The sequence below is a fragment of the Sciurus carolinensis genome, chromosome 2 (genome assembly GCF_902686445.1).
Source record: "Sciurus carolinensis chromosome 2, mSciCar1.2, whole genome shotgun sequence".
Taxonomy (NCBI): Eukaryota; Metazoa; Chordata; class Mammalia; order Rodentia; family Sciuridae; genus Sciurus; species Sciurus carolinensis.
Window position 1 is genome coordinate 90,357,093 of NC_062214.1, and position 18,102 is coordinate 90,375,194.

Genomic DNA, 18,102 nt, shown 5'->3' on the forward strand with positions numbered 1-18,102 from the left:
GAACTGTAAAAAAAAAAAAAAGAGAGACAAAGAGAAATAAGTAAATTTGCTAGTTCATAGCAAAACAATTTTCTACCACTCCATGACACTCTTATACACCTTTCAAATAACATTTGAAATAAATGTTCTACAGTTTATCCTTGAATTCTTCCTAAATTCTTGGGTAGATAAATTTGAACTCATTCAGTTTATCAATTTGAGCAAGAATAGCTTGAGCAAAAACATGCTGGAAATACTAAATTTTAATATTTTTGAGATAATTTATGAGATTTATTTATATCTTTCTGTATCTGTATCTGTAAAAAAAAAAGGATTTATTCATGTTCTAATCAGAGAAAAAAATAAGTTAAGCATCCATCATTATTTGTCCTAGAAGATATAATCTGGGACAAGAATAAAACCCAGAAGTAGAAATTCTCTAAGATTTTCATCCGTGAATAGATCTTTCACAGCACATTTAAGTAGCCTTACTAATTCTCTAGCTGCCCTTCCATTTTTAATGTGTTCTTTAAAAGAGTAAGAAAACAGAACTCTTACCATCAGTTGTACAGACTTACCAAATTCATCTTTTTTCTTCCGCCTAATTTCTAGGTTGCACCCAAACATTTTGTGGTCTTCTTTGCCCTCAACTGAAAATATTTCTAAATGGTGTTTTTTTGTTTTTTGACCAGGGATTAAACCCAGAGCACCTAATTCCTGAGCCCTTTAGTTTTGAGATAGGGACAAGGGTCTTGCTAAGTTGCTTAATGCTTTACTAAATTGCTAAGGCTGGTTTTGAATTTGTGATCCTCCTGCCTCAGCCTCCCAAGTCACTGGGATTACAGGCATATGCCACTGAGCCCAGTGAAAATGTTTTCAATTTTTAAAAAGACACCTTTCTTCTCTTTACAACTTCTAAGACTATGTCAAATAAACATCTGTTTGGTATGATCCTTTATATTCTTTGCTTTCTTGTAAAACAAATTTCAGATATGGTGGTTTTTAAGTCTTTGAACTTCTAGCAGTTTATTTACTTTTTAAATCTTTCCACTTTTCCTAAAGTATATACATGATCACAGCTTAAGTTCCTTAAACTGAATTCCTATGATAGATTTTGTTCTTCCTCTCTCTGAAGAATGCTGAACTTAATTGTGCTATGATTACTTTTAGAGTGCTTGGCTACGTCAATTCTTGTTGTCAAGATAAAATGCAGGTTCTTTGCTTTGTAGGTTCTAAAACAATAGGAGGGAGTAATTTATGTTAGTCAAAACCTCAAAACCACATCTTCACATTTGCTCTCAATGATTTAACCAACCTATGTACAAACAAGTCCCTCATTAGTTGCTTAATTTTCCAACTTTTCCAGTCTCTCTTAAGTTTCCAGTTCAGTTACCCTATTTTGATTAGAACTGTGACATTTTTATTTAAGCAAGGATTTCAACCCTTCAAGCTTCCATACCCCTTACTCTTTTATAGGAAAAAATGTTTGTAATTAATCAATTTTTTTTGTTGTTGTAAGAGAGAGGGTCTCTGGCTATGCTGCCCAAGCTGGAATGCAGTGGCTAGTCAAAGGATTGGCACAGGGCACTACAGTCCAAACTCATGGACTAAGTCTTGCCTAGTCTCCTGAATGGCTAGGACTAATGGCACATGCCACCATGCCCTGCAAAGATTTTAAAATATCAACATTGTTTGTTATTCCATATAAAAATATGATCCCTTGCTGTCTCTATCATTCCTCTGAACAGTACAATATCTCAATGGTTAGTCTCCCTCCAACAAGTATCTGTGATGTGAATTAAATCATTATAACATTATTTTGTTTGTACAGAAATGAGGAGAAAGAAAACAATCCATAAGGATGAAAAAATGACACTAATAAATCAACACTGCCTGGGCTAACTCTGCTAGGGCTGAAAGGGCCTACTAATATAAACCACAGAAACATTACGATGATGAAACAGTAGCAAACTAAGCTATGCTTTTACTAATGAAAGCAATACAACTTGGGTCAGTAAAATGATATTCTTTCAAACACTAGAGGAGGAAAAAAACAAACTTGGAGTAAGTACTAAAGAAAAAAAAAATCATATACTTGCTGGTTTTAAAGTTCACAATAACAGGGCTGGGGCTGTAGCTCAGTGGCAGAGCATTTCCCTAGCATGTGTGAAGCACTGGGTTCAATCCTTAGCACCACATAAAATAAACAAAACAAAGGCATTCTGTCTATCTATGACTACATAAACAAATAAATCAATACTTTTCAAAATAAAAAAATAATGTTCACCATACAGCAACATTATTGTACCATTTAAGTATATATAATGAGACTATATGACTCAAGTTTCATACACAAAAATACTTGAGAGAAAGAGAATGTAAATTTGCCTAGAAGCCTACTCAACTTTAGATCCCAAATGTTGCCTAAAAGTAAAAGACTTTCCTTAACATAGATGTGAGTTCATTAAGAATTTTTAGGAGCTGGAGTTATAACTCAGTGGTAGAGTACTCAGAATGCATGAGTCCTGTGTTCCATGCCCAGCACTGCAAAAAAAGAAAACAACGAAGTTTTTTTTCCCCACTCTAGAATTATAGTAAAAAATACCACACTTTTACAAAATGGCTAAAGCAAAATGGTTAATGACTTCTTGTGCATTGCAACAGCATAATCTGGTGGTAAAAAGAATTTAAAACATAATAAACAGGTCCAGGTATGACCTGCACCTCAGCTACCTCAAATGACATACAGTAAAACAGGCTGAGATTTTGATGTTCACAAGTTGCACCCTACATAACCCAACAACAGAAATAAGACATTCCATCTCATACATTAGGTAGGAATTTTAGCTTCTAAGCAGTTATGAAAACAGCAGACTGGTCTAAGGAACTTGTTTCCTATCAGTTTCATATATGGAAAAAAGGGAAGAGGTAACAGGAAAAATAATGAAGAAGTAGCACAAGGAAAGGGCAAGTAAAAAAAATTATAAGAAAATATATAATGTACAAGTCAAACAGAAGAATCTGGACATTATATATCTCCATTCTCAAGCTGCTGAACTAGGTCTGTAGATTTCTAACACACAGCTTATGTGTTGAAAGGAAGCCAAAGTACCACAAGCCTGAAAATAACACTAAAGTTTGAAGCACAGTACATACTCTGACAGTTTAAAGAGCCACCAGAAACAAAGTGGCTGAGGCCTTACTAGAAAGAGGAAAAGTCATGATTTAGGGCTTTTTCCTTTGTGGAAGGAGAAAATTCAGAGGCTTAACTCACCTATTACTACAGGTACCCAAGGCCCAGTCAGCAAAAAAGTAAATCTCACCCTTTAGGGAACTGGTTATAAGGTTTCCAGTTCCACTCCTGGTGTCTTCCAGACATAACCAACTGCAATTTTCACCCTGATTAACTTCCAGGAATGCCAGCCAGAGGAACATATTGAGTAGCGATTCCCCTCAGTGTCAGCTGGACTCTGGAATAACTGCAGACACTGCCTTTTTCTGCTGGTCAGGAAAGTATCCACCAACCTTAGGGAAGTGCACTAACACGAATTGTCTTCATGAAAGCTGCAATCCTCCCACCTGACCCTCCTCCATACTCCCAATCCTCTGACTCTGCTTTATTTTTCCCTACATCACTTATCATCTTCTTAATACTATATATTTATTAATTATGCTTATTTCTATCTCCTACTAAAAAGTAAAATCCATTAAGACTGGACTTTTTTATTTTTTCTTTTGTCTGTTTTATTCACTGGCAGATCTTCAGCAGCTAGAACAGTCTCACATGTAGTAGGTATCCAATATACATTTATGGAATGAAAGAAATAAGAAAAGCTAAAAAGACCTTTCAGAGGTCAACAATACCAGGAGGGTCCAATAATGACTCTATTCCTCTAACAGAACCAGACTGGTGCCTGGACTGACCCACTTTTCCTCCACCTGCCATGTACTACCTCCACCCACCTTCTCGACTCTTGCATCCCTTAGGATGTATGGATCCACAGTACTGTTATAAGCAATAAAGGTGACAAAGCTTGTCCTTGAATCTGAGGAATTTCTCAAGGTTTCCATGGTTTGCCTTGTTCCTCGTATATTCAATTTGGGATAAAATGTGTTGAAAGAAGTTAACTTCGCATAAGTCTAAAAAAATCACATTTCTTTTTACAAAAATCAAATTATAATTCAAATAAGCAAGCATTAATTAAAAATAAAGTTATACTCAACACATTGGGTTAGGAGTTATGGGAGACAAGAGAGGAGACAGATTTCTTATGGAGCATGGAATGAAGAAGAAAATATAATAATTTTTAAAAAGTATGATAAAGTATTATAACAAGAGACCCTAGCAAGAAAATTAAAGAGAGGAAGATGAATTTAATTCTGATGAGAGGACAGTGAGAAGTGGAAGTAAAAAACAGCTTCAGGAAGGAGACAGCTTTTTGCTAGGTAAGGGTTAGTTCTGAAAGCTAAATGCCTTGCAAGCAAGGAAGGACATTCCAATAAAAGAGAAAAGATGGGGAAAAGCCCACTAAGATATAGAAACTGAAAAAACAAAAGAGGGTAAGTTGGAGGAATGGTAGTGAAAACATGCAGATACAGAAATACATGAAATAAGTCTAAGGAAGGCCAGGTTTGGCCTGAACACAAGTCTAAGTAGGCATCATGGGTCATTAATGATTCTCCAAGAAATGTTTATAATTGTAATTGTAAAAGTCTTGCTTGGTTTCTTTGTTACATACTATTTTGGAACCAAATTCTTTTCTTCAGTTCATAATCATATATTCATTAGTTGGCTATCGCCCCTCCACTAGACTATAAGTCCCAATAGGACAGGGATCATGTCTGACCTAGTACATGAAATACTCAATAAATATTAGTTAAGTGAATAAATAAAAATCATAATATAGCAGCTGCATGTAGTGTGGAACACAGAAAGAACATGAACCATGAGCATGTTATAATGTATAAAAGATGAAGACCTGAACTAGGTCAGATGAAAAACTGAACAATTAGCTGAAGTAGTGAGAAAGAAAAAAAAAAAAAATGAGAGTCAAAGTTGTGAGCCACAGCAGCTTGAAGAACAGTACTACTCACGGGAGAATAGGGTAGGAAAGTTTGAGAAGCTATGGACTAGAAGTACATATGAAAGTAGATGCAAAGTAGAAAAGTTTCCCCCCTTTCCTGTGTATCTTTAAGACTTAATACCCCATAACGTTCACAGTTCCATTTTTCTTCTTATAGCTCGATTTCTGACACCATTCTTTAGGACCCTACTCTAGAAGCATCAGTTCTATTTCCTCCCTCCCTCCCTCTCTCCCTCCCTCCCTCCCTTCCTTCCTTCCTTCCTTCTTCCTTCCATTCTCCCTCTCTCCCTCCCCTCCCTCCTTCCTTTTTGGCTGTTGTTGAAGTTATCTGTGATAGAACAAAGATAAATGCTGAGTTTTATACCAAACCAGTTCAGCTCACATGAATGAAAGTACATCAAAATCAAACAAAACCAGATTCAAAGTGCCCCACCTAGAAATGTTGCTAGGAATGTTGCTGACAACATAGCAAAAGTCCATTAGTACACTATGTACAGAGGATGGAACAGACATTGCCTTACTCTACAAATACCTAACTACAGTGGACAGCAGTATCAGCAGGCAATGTGGCATCAGTATGCAATGTGGCCTATCAGGATCTCAATTTCATGTTGTGGTCTGATTTCCAAAGGTTATATGGCACCTACACTGGACACTTGCCAATCTAATCCCCCATGTTCCACTTGACACTTTTTTTTTTTAAGTAAGCTCAAAAGCTACTTATATTTCTAATGTACATCTTTCTAAAATCTCACATTCAAGTGAAACACTTCCCAAAATAACCCTTAGATTACCTGAAAATTAGTAATGTGCTACAGATGGTTGGGAATAAAAGAAAAGTACCCCAAGAGTTCTTATAAGTCCAAAACAAACAGTTCCACCCACCAAATTTTCCAATTACAGACCAATGGATGTTTTGAGTGCAAATTTTAAAACAGTGAATTCTGTTTCCAGTGTTCAAAGCTAGAGTAAACATGTGATTTCCCTATATTAACAACAACTAGAAGATCACTATCCTCTTAATATTTAATAAATAGTAGCTACATAACCAGACAGGGTGGCACATGCTTATAAACCCATCTAAGGATCACTGGCCAAGCACTTTCCTAACATGGGTGTCCCTGGGTTCAATCACTAGTACCTGCTAATGCAAATTCCAATCTAAGAATTAACTGGGAAATGCTGATAAAAATCCTAACTCAGGGCTGGGGCTGTGGCTCAGCCTAGCAAGAGTGAGGCACTGGGTTCAATCCTCACCACAACAAAATAAATAAATAAATAAAATCAAGGTACTGTTGTCCATCTACAACTTAAAAAAAAAAAAAATCCTAACTCAGAGAATTAAAAACTTGTTGGGCCTGGAATGGTGGTGCATAACTGAAATCCCAGCGATTCAGGAAGCTGAGGCAGGAGGATGACAAGTTTCAAGGACAATACCAGCAACTTAGAAAAAATAAAATTAAAAGGTCTGGGAATGTTTCAGTGGTAAAGTGCCCTTGTGTTCAATCCCCAATACCAACAAAAGAAAAAAAAGAAAGAAAAAAAAATTAGTTGTGCAATTTTATTTTCTTAAAACTGCTTGAAGAGCCAGGCATGGTGATACACACCTGTAATTTCAGCTATATGGGAGGCTGAGGTAGGACAATTCCAAGTTCAAAGCCAGCCTGGGTAACTTAGCAAGATCCTGTCTCAAACTAAAAAAAGGGATGTAGTAGTAGAGTGCCTCTGGGTACCACCAAAAACAAAAACAAAAATATCCTGCCTGGGGGCCAGGGATGTAGCTCAGTGAGTAGAATATTTGCTTAGCATTCTTGAGGTCCTGGGGTTTGATCCCCAGCACCAAAACAAAGGAACAAATAAAAACCATAAATGTGTCTTCAAACAAACCACTGTGGCAATTCATATTCAATTTCAAGAAGTTAATCCAAAGCAGGGTTTCCACTGACTGGCCAAAAATGGAAAAATGTCCAAGCTGTCTCAACAATCACTTCCATAAAGCACAAATATTTCAGATGTAAGAGATTATTAGGTCCCTGACAGATTTACTTTTTATTTTATGGTGGTGGTATGTGTGATTGAATCCAGGGTCTCACACATACGAGGCAGGAGGCCTACTATGAGTTATATCCCAGGCTCTTTTCAATATTTTATTTTGAGACAGGATCTCGCTAAATTGCTGTGGTTGGCCTCAAATTTGCAATACTCCTGCCTCAGCCTCCCAAATTGCTGGGATTACAGTCATGCACCACTGAACCTGGTTTAACGTCACTTCTTACTGATAACCTGCCACATCCTTCTAGATGATTTCCTTCCCTCAGGTTGAGGTTCCTTTTTTGCAGCTTTCTGGTTCCCACTTTTGTCTTAAGCATAACTAGAAAGAGTATGTGGCAAGCTGATAAGCCTACAAAATGAAGGTATAACACCCCCACCAAAAAAAAAAAAAAAAAAAAATCAGCTTAATAAAAATACAGCTTTCCAAACATATCAAAGAAGAGTAAGAGTCAAGCCCCAGGGAAATAAAGCTGCATTCATTAGCTATTCTGAATACTGATTGTATTTTTGACATAGCAATAAAACTGTTCACTAACGTCAACCATTTTTGCAGTTCTTCCATCACTATTTTCATTTCATAAAAAATTCTACAGCTAAATGGAACTTAAAAAGATCATCTTGTCTAACATGCCCATTTTACAGATGAAGAAAGTAAAAACAAAAGAAGTGGCTTCCATAGTCACTTGGCTAGTTAGAGGCATAGTTATGATTAGAATGTGGATTTTATGACTCCCAACTATGTTTTTTTCTCTGTGCTCTGAAAAATTAAACTAGTAAAGAAAACACATTATTAGCTCAGATTATATCTTAACTGTAATTAAACTACACAAAAATACCTGGACCTGGGTCATAGTTCAGTAGTTAGAGTACTTGCCTAGCATGAATAAGACCCTGGGTTCAATCACCAGCATGGCAAAATAAATAACTAAAATTTCATTCCCAGAGCTAGGTATGGTGGTGCATAGCTGTAATCCAGCCACTTGGGAGGCTGAGTCAGGAGACTCACAAATTTGAGGCCAGCCTGGGCAGTTTAGCAAGACCCTGTCAGAAAAAGAGAGAGAGAGAGAGAGAGAGAGAGAGAGAGAGAGAGAGAGAGAGAGAGAAGGAAGGAAGGGAGGGAGGGAGGGAGGGAAGGAAGAAGGGAAGCAGGCAGATAGGCTGGCTAAGGGTATGTAGCTCAGTGGTCGAGTTCTTGCCTAGCATGCACAAGGTCCTGGGTACAGTCCCCAATATCACATGCAAAAGTGCAAAGGTTTAGGGGAGCAACAAGGCATACATTTTCTGAGGCATTTTATTAATTACCACCTGCTAGAATACATGTTCTGTGTTTCCATCAAATGTAACTCCCTAAGAGGAGACCACGTGAACCTTGAGGCAAAAGTCTGAAAAGTGATGTTTATCCACTATCTGGTGTAGATAGATAACTGATGACCTAAAAGAAACCCACAAATGTGATGCCAGCAACCAAGAAGAAAGGACGAAACGGAAGGGATAGAGATATTTGCTAGGAACAAGTAATTCTGAAAATGGAATAAGAATAAAAATCCAAGGTAGAGGCTAGCTAGACACTAATGACCAAAGAATACAATAAAAAGAAGGCAATTTCAGAGCTTGTCTGGCATCAGAAAGCTCTCACCTGCAAAAGAAAGAAAAAAACTCTCACAAAGACAAGAGAAAAATCCTAGGTTTGCTCTTGAATGATGGACTAAATATGACCTAATAGGTATTTGCCACCTCTTATTTCTGGGACTCTGATCCAAGAACAAACAGCGAGAGAACCATGAAAAATCAGCCCTGTTGGATCTGGAGTTCTGCCTTGACAAGATATAAAGCTCATTCATAGATCTGACTGTGCTCATGAGACTGCAGTTCAACTCCTGCTGCTACAGAAAGGGGAGGGGGAAGGAAGATAGAAAGGGTTGAGGGAAGGAGGTGGAGGATATAGGTTGTGACTATAATAGCTACAGTAATTAGAGTGTTTCCAAGCTGCTAGAGAAGTCTTCAGAGCAGAGAACTGGGATGAGAGATGCGGGGCAGGGAGGAGGGGGGAAGCATGAGGAAGCAAACTACTGAGAATGCTAGAAAAGAATATGGTGGTTTGTGAACAGTTTAAATCAAACAAACAAAAAACTGAGATAGCTTTATATGGAAAATGAAGAAGTTTATACGCTTTCCCAGAGGTCATTATTAAATAATTTACTATTACTAGGCTACCGCTTACAGCCAGGTTACACATTAGATTTAAGCAGATCCTTCCAAATGTCCTAATATATGCAGTGGTCCAAGGGTCCTGATCGCAGAGCCACAGCTTGCCTCACTCTGCCTCAAATTTCTCCATCTTTGACAAACAGTCAGAGCTTTCACTCCATTTACACAGAGGGGAAAAGGGATTTTTGAACAGTATTATTATATATGTATTATATATATATATATATATATACATCTCATATATATTTTTCCTTCAATCAAATCTTAATTAATAAATTCCTTTAGATTATGGGTGCTTCAAAAAGAAGGAGCACATAGTCTAATAAAAAATGATGAGAGGGAACTGAAAAGGTCAGAAAATAACCATCAAGTTACTTATTTATAAATTTTAGGTTCTATACTGCCTACTATAGTGGCATGAATATGTGAAAAATCAAACAGGTGCAGTGGCTCATGCCTATCATTCCAACAACTTGGGAGGCTGAGGCGGGAGGATCGCAAGTTTGAGGACAGCTTCAGCTACTTACAGAGATTCTGTTTCAAAATAAAAAGTAAAAAGAAAAGGGGAGGAGGCACTGGATATTTAACTCAGTGGTAGAGTGACTCTGGGTTCAATCCCTAATACCACAAATAAAATATTAACAGATGATGAAGATTATCTACAAGAAAAGTCTGGGAAATTTAACAAAACCTCAAAATAGAATCTTTTTTCAAGTTATAGGAAATGCTATTACTTGTTTTTAAGATAAATATTTAGTAGCTATATTTCTTTAACATATTAGGTCCTCTGTTGAGAACTGGTTCTAACAAGTAACATTTATCTAAATGTTGGGAAAGAGTTACTAAAGTGCTAGGGAAAACTAAAAATTGAATAAAACAAATGAAGAGATGCAAACTTCATGTGGAGAATTATAATCATAAAATAAAAACACATGCAAATTTCTTTAAGGCACACCAGGTAGATCTACACAAAAAGTCAATTATATCCTTTGCATAAAACCTACTAGGTATTCTAGTGGGCTAAATAATTTTTACCATATTGAAAGCAAAAGATTTTTTGTTTCCTTTCTCCCTCTAATAAACAAGTACTAAAAACACTGAATTACCAATATTTTCTTCCCATTCATAGAACATAAAACCAGAACTCCCAGAAATACAATAGGGTCAAACAGGACCATGTCTAGGGCTTGCTTCCCGGTAATCTAAGAGACATAAGAATCTCTCTTCTCTATTCCATTATCATCTCACTAACAAATCAACAACAGGCATTAAGAAATGTGAAACAAAGTACAATTTCACACATATGAACTGAACCTTAACCACAGAGGACCAAGTATTTTCTTGTCACTGTGGTATATGACTCTAACCACCTGCTCAATAATCCCTGTACAGCTGCACAGCTGCTGCCAATTCCACATGCCTTGCTAGGCAGGTGCTTTGGTGAATTACCTGTTCTCTAGTGAAAAGTGTCCTTCACTTACACTTAATGGACCCAGAACCTGCCAATCAGTATCACCTATCTTCATTGTGTCTGTCACAGATGTTTATCAGTTATGATGAAGGTGTATTTAATATACTATGTGGTTTTGTATTTTGTATAGTTTTTGGATCTTTGTTTCTAAAGGAAACTGATTTTTAAAAATCAAGCAGGAGTGAAAATTCAGTTGCTGAAAAGAAAATCTGCTATATAATATAAGACTATATCTCAGAATGGCCCCATCTACCTGGCAGCATTCCCACCCATGCTAAGTTCTTCTCAATGGAAATAACAATTGCTTAGTTACCTTTGAAGCAGGATAAAGTGACAGTAGAAGTACTAAGTATCTGGCAGAGAAAAACCAGAGAGAAGGAAGATTGGGAATTTCTGGAGAACAAATATCATTCCTGTATGTATTCTCCACATCAGAGCTCAGTAGTGTTAAGAGTCAAATAAATAAGGAGTGGCATTTCCACTTGACAGAGCAATCAGTAAACCCCTCAATAAATTATCCTGTTCCAGTCATTTAGTTGCTTTATGCTAATTGCAACATAATTACTACCAGGAGCCAAAATTATGCTTCCTTATCCTCCTACAAAAAATAAGTACTAGTCTGTTCAGCTATCTAGACTCTAACAAGGAAATACTTCTTACCAAGAAGCTAGGGGGAACATCAAGTACTGTGTGAAAGAAGACATGTAAGAGTCCTTGTGGCAAAGGTTCAATTCTGAAACTATATCTAATTATGGAAAATTTAATCTGAGGCTTCTGTTTCAGTCACCTGACAACATTCAGAAATACCAATAGCCAAGAACAAAAAGCTTTGGATTTAGTTTAGCTGAGGTTTCATTCAGAGACCCAGGGTATACAGTTGGAAATAGTCTAGACAGACACCTCCAGTAAGACAGTTCTGTTATACAAAAATATAATGGTCAGGACTGGGGATATAGCTCCTTGGTTTGCCTAGCAAGCAAGAGGCTCAAGATTCAACAAAACACCACTAGGGGGAAAAAATATGTGCGTCCGTGTGCGTGCGTGTGCATGTATGAATAAAATGGTGAGAACAAACTCTTCCCTCCTTTCAAAAGCCCAACAACTAAGTAGTGGGCCATTATTTTAGGACTCATTGATATAAAGGAATGAAGCAACATAATCAGACTTGCTGCCTTAGAAAGACCTTTATCAAAACCAGACTAAAGTTCCTATTCAAAACATTCTATGCAAAATGGTGGTTGGCTACTGTGTACATCGTGTACTGTATACAATTCTCCCTCTCACAATGATTTTATATCTAATCTCTTTTTACAGTTTTCTTTAATGTCCTAAATAGAAACATCTTTTCTAGCCCCAATAAATTTTTAGAGAATAGTACTAAATACTATTTGTACACTTCTATAAGATATATACAAGGATAGATTCCTACTAGGGTTCTCATTCTTCTCTCATTAATAATTTCCAGGACTTGAATGATATTTTAATGTTCATCTCATTGGTAAAATTTTCCCTAATACAGAGGCAGATATGGACTTCCTACACAATGAGCAAGTTATATCCTTTCATTAGAGTTAAAATAAATTATAAAAGAAAGTTGTTTTGTTTCTACAGGCAAATTGTATGACTTTTTTGTTGTGCAATTATTATTGACCAGGAAGTCAGCACTAAAAGCAGTACTTGGTCCTTGACTCCCTATTTTAACACTGCACAGGTTTTTAGTGGTACTACTAAATCAACAAACAAAAATCAGTGCATGAGTATCCCTTTTCTATAAAAAAAGAAATGCAATATGATGGTTCAAGTACAAATAGAAACCTCCCCTTGCAGTTTTCTTCTTTAAAGGTCTGACACAAACATTAGGGTTCAGTGTCCCAGACACTATTTCTCCACAACTTAGTACAGGCTAACCAAAGAGGCAGGCACAACATGGCTGGCATTCCCTATTCTTCTGAAAAATGTGTGCCAATGAGCTCTGCATTGTTTCTCACTCAAAAAGAAGAGCCTTTCTGTCTGGCCTCCTCCAATGGCAAGCCCCAGTCTGGAAAGGAAGAAAATGGCACTGAGGAGCTTGGGAGATGGAGCATATCCAAAGCTCTCAGACAAGACTTGAACCTATGACCTTCACTGTGTACACAATAGGCGGGTGAGAGGGACCGGTTTATCTCTGCTGCAGCAGTTCTCAGCCCTGGGGTAGCACTCCCGATAAAATGACAAGACTATTGTGTGTGGCAGCAGAACAGTCATCTTCTCACAACAGCCTAAACCAGCACTCCCTCCCCCAAGACAAAGCAGCAGGGGTGAAATTAACTCAAGGCTGCAGACCAAAGCCTAATACTGAGAAGAGAGGCCTGTGGGGGTTTGGGGACTCTCCTTCACCCCTGGAGCTCTGGACACATGGCTAGAAACAGACAGGCTTTCTCCCCCATCTTTTCCACTCTCATTTAGGTAGGAAGCTGCTTCTTAGAGAATTTAATCATCTGTGATTTGTTCAGAAATATTCCCCCGAAGGGCTCTGATCTCTCCACCCTGTGTGAGCCTAATTCCTAGAAGCTGAAATGACTGTTTGCTGCTGCCTGTTTCACAAACACACATTAATTGGTCAGATGTGTCTCCTCCTCCTCAACCCCAGAGGGAGGAAGGAGAATCTGAGCAAAGCACAGAGATGATCCAACCGTAATTACACATAAAGGGGAAAGAGAGCAGCATGGGTTTTCCAAACAGGACAGGGTCACAAACCCTCCCGGGGGTACAAGGATAGCTGTTAAAGTCCAGGCCCAGGGATCCCTCCATCTTGAAGAAAAGAACAGGAGTAAATGTGACCTGAAGAGTGGAAGGGGCACACACCCACAACCTACTTACTGCGCGCTCCCAGCCACCTTGCTCCCCCCTCCTGGGCCGCGCACACGTCCTGTTTCCAACCCTTCGCTCTGAACCCCCCTCCCCAACTCCCTGACTAGCCCCAGTCGCCCGGGGCCCCCTCGACATATCCTGATTTGCCTCAGAAACTCTCTGGCCTGCCCCCACAACCTTGCCAAACCCTAATTCCCTCCTGGGCACCCCTACCCTCAGCCTGAACCGGCCCTGGCCACGCTTTGAACTTCACCTCGCGCCCCTCGAGGTCCCCTCCCCCACCCACGCAACGACCCCCCTTCCAGCCCATACACACCTTCCCCTCGCTCCGCCCCGGCCCCCCCCAACCCCCACTTCCTCCGTCAGGCGCCACTGCCCGCGGCCCCCCTCAGCCCAGGGCCTCCTCAGCACCGCCGCCTCTCTCCTCCCCCAGCCCCGGCTCCACACAAAGCTCCGGACTCACCGCGCGGCCGGTCCCGGGAGCCGCCACCTCCGCCCGCCCGGGGCCCCGGGCCGTAGAGCCGCCGCTGCTATGGGGCCCAGGCCGCCATCCGTTCCCGCGGCCCCTCCCCCCCACCCCACCCCGGCTCCGGCTCTCCGCCCCCTCCCCGCACCGCTCCGCCCCGCCCGGCCGGTGCCGCTGTGTCCGGGGCCACGGGTCCCTCAGCCGCCGCCGCCACCACCGCCGCGATCCGGGACAACCAGGGCCGCCTGGAAGACCCGGATACTGGACTATCGAGCCTTCGGATCTGGACTCCGTGCTGGTGAGGAGTGTGGAGCGGGTGAGCGCAGGGGAAACCCGGAACCTGGATGAATGAGCCAAATCCTAGGTCTCGGAATGCGCTGCTACTGGGAGCCCGGATTAGAGTCGAGCTCGGGGAATGTTGGAAAACCCGGCGAGCCGGTTGCAGCAGAGATAAACTCGAAGAAACCTGGGTTGAAGAGCTCGAACCTAACGCTCCTTCCTCGTGGAAGGGAGAACTCTTGCTGGACCAGACTTCTCGCAGAGGGATATCTGAAGAAGTACTGTACCTTCAGTACAGAAGACCAGTTCGGTAAATGTCCTTCAACCGTGGGGAAAGGCTAGACCCTTACCGGATCTGAAAATGAACATCAACAAAGGGCAGAAGAGCAACCGCAGCTCAGTTGGTTTCATCCATTTTACACCTTAATTCAGCAAAACCCCTCACTTTTAATCCTTTGTTCTCCTGGGTTTCCTTTAGGATTATCACCTGTTCTCCTCTACAGAGTAGCCATTTCTAGTCGTTCGTTCAATATCTCTTTTCATTTCACCATCCTGTATCACTAACCCTTGTTTTTTATTTTCTGATTCCCCCCCACCACCACCCCTCGCCCCCGGTACTGGGCACATGCACATGCTAGGCAGGCTCTCTACCAACTGAGCTATATCCTTAACCCTTACTATCTATGTCTTATTCTGTCCTTATACAACTCACCATTCTATTGCTATGGGTTTTGTCTTTCCTTATCTGCCACTCATCTCTGACCAACACACTCGAAGACAGTAAACATTCTAAGTGAACACTCTCACCCATCACTTGTGAAACATATTCTATTCTTCATTACCTAAGACTTCCACCTTCTACCACAACAGAAATTTATCTTAATCCTCAAGGCTCCCCACTACTTATCCCCTATTATCTCCTTCCTGTGTGCTTGACTGTTTCATTTGCTTTGCAGATCTTTCTTCCTTTATCCTGAGGTATCCCTTCAACAGTGCCACTAAAGACAGCATGTGACTTGGAGTTAAGAGTGAGTGGTAAAATGCCTTTACTTCCCATCTCCAACTCCACACACAAGAAAAGGAGGGTGGGAGGATTGACATCTAAAAATTAACACTAAGACTGTCTGGTCTAGGAAAAATAATGTCCATTTGGTCCACCAATTCTCACATGGTTCTTGGGACAGTTCAGGTCAGAACTGATCCTAAGTGACAGTAAACTTCCAATTTGAACTGTATGATGTTACAATGAGGATTCAACTACTTAGTAGGGGAAGAAAAAAAGGGTTTAGTGTTTTAGATTTATGTGTGATTTAAGTAACAGTTAAACATTCCAGTAGTAATCTCCTAATAAAGGAGCATGACTACCACTGGAGAGGACTAGATTTCAAAAAAGTAAAAGGAAAGGAGAATAAATATTTCTTTCTCTCTCTCTCTCTCTCTTTTTTTTTTTTTTTTTTTTTTTTTTTTTTGTGGTACTGGGGATTGAACTCAGGGGCATTCTATCAGTAAGCTACAATCTCAGCCTTTTTAAAATTCTGAGTCAGAGTCTCACTAAGGCGACCCTCCTGCCTTAGCCTCCCAAGTAGCTGAGATCACAGGCTTGCAGGAGTAAACATTTCTATAGTGGATCTCAATTCTTAGAAGCTCTCAAGCCTGGAAGAATCACTAAAAAAGTTCAAGTAGTAAGATGTACCATACAGTAAAATAATTTTAGCCATCTATGGTAGCAAACAACTGTGATCCCATCTATTCGGGAGACAGGCAGAAAGATTGAGAATACCAAGCTAGCCTGATCAGTTTAGCAAGATCCTGTTTCAAAATAGAAAGGGCTTGGAGTATAGCTCAGTGATAAAACACTCTTGGGTTCGAATCCCAGAACCGCAAAAGAAGGAAAAAAAAATCTTAAACCTTAAACCAGGTGTGGTGGTGTCTGCCTATAATCCCAGCAATTTGGGAGGCTGAGGTAGGATGATTGCAAGTTCGAGGCTGGCCTCAGCAATTTAGCAAGACCCTGTATCAAAATAAAAAAATAAAAAGGGCTGGGGAGGTAGCTCAGTGATAAGGTGTCCCTGAATTAAATCCCCAGTACAAAAATAACAACAACAAAAAAAAAGAATATTAAATTTTGACTTCTTGTACCTCTAGACCAAGGGTTGACAAACTATGGCCCAAGTAATGAACCAGATTTACCACCTGTTGGTATGTCCCATGAACTAAAAATGAGTTTATATTTTTGAATAATTAAAAAATAAGCAAAATAAACCAGGTGTGGTGGCTCACACCTGTAATCCCAATGGCTCAGGAGGCTGAGGCAGGAGGATCTCGGACTCAAAGCCAGCCTCAGCAAAAAGCAAGGCACTAAGCAACTCAGTGAGACCTTGTCTCTAAGTAAAATACAAAATAGGGCTGGGGATGTGGCTTAGTGGTCGAGTGCCCCTGAGTTCAATCCCACTACCAAAAAAAAAAAAAAATCAGAATAACAAGAGAATATTTTGTGACATGGAGATTATGTGAAAATTTCAGTTTCAATGTCTAAATAGTTTTATTAGCTCTACCAGCATTCACTTATTTATATTATCTATGGATGCATTTGAACTACAACAGTAGAGCTAAATAGCTGTAAAGATTACATTCTTAGTTGAAATTTATTTTTTTTGTGTTGCTGAGGACAGAACTCAGGACCTTGTATATACAAGGCAAGTATTCTACCACTGAGCTACATCTCCAGCCCTGAAATTTAAATAACCACCCTTTGGCTAGAGGCTACCATATTAGACAATATGGCTCAAGATTCAAAGAGAAGACATTTGGTGTTATTTTTTGCTTCTTATGCCAAGATCTCACTCCCTTTCTGTGACATACCTCTTTATGGATTCTCAATACCTCTCTCCCACAACACCTATTTTTCTGACTCCAGGCTAGGGTACATTTACTAGATTTTCTTTCTAGGCTCTACCATCATGACTGAAATTCAAAATCTAATCAGTATATCAAGTTTCATTCCACAAATTGAGGCATACTATGTGCACACACATAAATAGACATTTATACAAATGTCTTTGTGTTAGAGGATAGCACAGTGGCTATGTAATTTCTTCTCTGTATAAGAGAAGTAGAAATGCCCTCCACAGGCTAGATCCCTTGTTGCTGCTGGTGAATGGATCACCTCCCTCCAAACACATTCACAGAAGCTGAGAAAAGCAAATGTGTACTTGCTATTTGAATCTCAAGGGAAAAAATTCCTTTACCACAGAACTGACTTTCTTCCTCCAGGCCTAATAAACTGAAGATTACAGATTTCTCTAATTTAATAGATGCTTACTTTTTACTGGTCTTTAGCAAAGGCATTTTAAAAATTAATAGATTAAATGAAATCCACATAAAAGGACTTCAGTAGAGATAGTAGTTAAAATGGAAAGAGATTAAGGGTTATAACTAATAAAAGCCTGTAACTTTGTAATTATTTGTAAAACTAATCTTTAAAGCATAAATTTTTCACACTTCATAGGAAAAAATTATTTCTATAAAACTCCAGTTTAAGAAGAAGAGAGACAATTTTCTTTATCTAGATTAGCTACAGGAAGCAGACAAATAATGCCCCTAAACAATACTGTATTCTAAAATGTCTCTTGCAAAGCCACTAAACCCTGACAGTCTCCAGTTTCATATGTAGCTACTGTAAACTTAAATAAATGACACTTGAGTTCTGCCTG

At 39.4% G+C, this 18,102-nt stretch overlaps 1 protein-coding gene across 1 annotated transcript in view; it reads right to left on the minus strand.

The window, feature by feature from the left end:
• The window catches only part of Znf609 (zinc finger protein 609), a 224,545-nt gene extending 210,328 nt beyond the window's left edge, over positions 1-14,217 (minus strand). Inside the window, 1 exon segment of the mRNA XM_047540485.1 lies at positions 14,108-14,217. The gene's annotated coding sequence lies outside the window, so the exon portion shown is untranslated.
• Positions 14,218-18,102: the final 3,885 nt, after the last annotated feature.